General features: G+C 38.2%; 1 pseudogene; it reads left to right on the top strand.

Moving 5' to 3' along the window:
• Nucleotides 1-577: 577 nt before the first annotated feature.
• On the top strand, nt 578-1,531 carry LOC121498588 (annotated as a pseudogene).
• The last annotated feature ends 975 nt before the right edge of the window (nt 1,532-2,506 follow it).

The raw sequence follows: 2,506 nt of genomic DNA, 5'->3' as shown, positions 1-2,506 counted from the left end.
GTGTCAGTTTTGCTTTTTATAGTTAGGATCAGTTACATAATTTGCGAGGCCTAATACAAAATGAAAATACGGGGCCCTTATTAAATTGTTAAGAATTTCAAGATAGTGACAGCATTAAACCAACTTCAGGCCTTTCTAATCTGTATACCTGAGTGCATAGGTGGCATGTCCATGAAGCCAACCCTGTATAGATTGCTTAGCTTTTGGGGACTTATGACGCATTGGTGAGATCATATTCACAGCAAAACCTTATTGAAATTGCTGGGTTCTTTGATTATTTCAGGCATGGAGTTGAGAAGTAGGGAAAATGCATTGGTATGGAAGGGACTAGAACCTAGGGCCATTGGCTCTCAGTCTGAGGTATCCTCCCATAGAGAGATTATAACTAAAATTTCCATGTCTAGAACTTATTTCTCTTCAATGTTAAGTAATGTCCTTGGATCTTATATTATTACATTTTTATCATTTTGCTTCTGAGTGATCTGAGAATTATAATACCTGGGCCATTTAAAATGTCCTTGAGGTTTTTTTCTATTTTGTTTTTTGTTTTGGCTGGGAGGTACAGGACAGCCCATTTATGGGCCAGGGGGCCCTGGTGAGGGTGGGTGTGGTGGTAGGTGTCACTGTGTGGTGGGAGGGTGGTTGCTGTCCCAGTACCTATGTACCTTGAAGAGGAAAACAAAGTGGAAGACCAAGATCATGAAGATGTCTACATGCAAGTCCTGCATCTCTGGGTATTGCTTACCACCTATGCTATTATTCTAGGACAAATTCAAGGACGGAAGAACTCAGAGTGCTCAAAAGAAGACTGAATAACACTTGATGGGATGAGCACTGGGTGTTATACTATATGTTGGCAAATAGAACTCCAATAAAAGAATATACAAAAAAAGATTACTTAAAAATAAAATCTTAATAAAATTAAAAATTAAAAAAAAAACTGGATACCCAAGAAATGCCTCATCACGATTCTGCTGTACATGTGAAAATGATGCAAGAATTCCAGAGACGTTTGGTTCAGATCAAGACCACTGCATGAGTGGAAGAAATGACCCATGGTTTCATTAAGGGAGGAGCTGCCAAGCTTCAGATAATAACAACAGACTTTGATATGACACCGAGTAGATTTTCCTATGAAGGGAAAAGATGCCCAACATGTTATTATGTCATTGACAACAGTAAGCTGGTCACAAATGAATGTTGGGAAAAGTTGCTGCAACTAAAGGAAAAATGCTAGGCTGTTGAAATCGATCCTCTTCTTGCCGTAGAAGAGAAGTTCCCCTATATGTTAGGATGGTATATACTGAGTCACATGGTTTGCTTGTTGAGCAGGTGTTACCAAAAGCTAAATTTCAAGAAATTGTGGTAGGATCTGATGTTATGCTCAAGGAAGGGTGTGAGAATTTCTTTGATAAACTCCAACAATATGGTATCCCCTGTGTTCATATTTTCAGCTGGTATTGGTCACATAGCAGAGGGGGTGATCTATCAAGCCAAACATCACAACTTCATGGATTTTTTTTTTTTTTAATGATCCTGGTGACAGTGGCGTGCTCAAAGGATTTAAAGACAATGTTGATCACATTCTGAAAATTGGTACCTAAATGATAGGGTGGATGAGCTTTTACAAGTACATGGTCTCTTATGACATTGTTCTAGTAAGAGATGAATCATTGGGTGTAGCTAGCTCCATCTTACAGAAGATCCTACGAGCTAGCGTTCTTCAAGACGTCTCTCCTGTGGATGCGACTGATGCAAGAACTCTCACCTGTCCATCTTGCTGAAAGCCTTCTCCTTATAATACGTTCTTGCTTTTGAAGTTTTTTTCTCTACATTATTGAGGTATTTTCAGACGTTGAATCCGTCAACCAGAAGCTCTTTTTTACCCTCACTTCTCTCAACACACTCCTTGCTATATGTTTTCACACATTAAAAAAAAAAAATCTTAAAGCAAAAATTTGGAAAATAACCCTCTGTATTTCCGGAGTGAATTTTGTAGTTTAGTGTTATTGTGAGGTTTTTGAGAAATCTTTTTTACTCTGGGAAAGTTTGTAGAGGTTTAAAGAGAAGTCTTATGAAATGGTGAGATAATTGCACATGATTTTAAGTGTTGCCATTTTTGTAATTTGGATGAATTACATTGATATGGTCATCTCCTAAAATTGTGTTATGTTTAGTTAGTTTGTTGTGTGAAAATCAGTATTTACCAGAAAATCCTGGCACTCAGTGTTTGAAAAAACCATTGGTATCCACATGTCACTGATCTTGACAAAATGTTGTATATTGAAGCACTGATAACACACTGAGGCTAAGCTTGAAGTTATTTTTCAAAGGTTTGGTCTCATCCAGTCATTCCTTATGAGGGTTTGTTGGAGAAGTCTGAAGCACGTCCTACTGGTCCAGAACTGGGGAGAAGGGAGTCCTTTCAGGCCTGTGGTCTAGTGTCACTCGGGAAATGTTTCTCAAGTATTTGCATCAATGGATACTAAATGATGTCACAGGTAAT

This window comes from Vulpes lagopus, chromosome 9, assembly GCF_018345385.1.
Source record: "Vulpes lagopus strain Blue_001 chromosome 9, ASM1834538v1, whole genome shotgun sequence".
Classification (NCBI taxonomy): domain Eukaryota; kingdom Metazoa; phylum Chordata; class Mammalia; order Carnivora; family Canidae; genus Vulpes; species Vulpes lagopus.
This window is presented reverse-complemented; position numbering and strand designations above follow the sequence as displayed.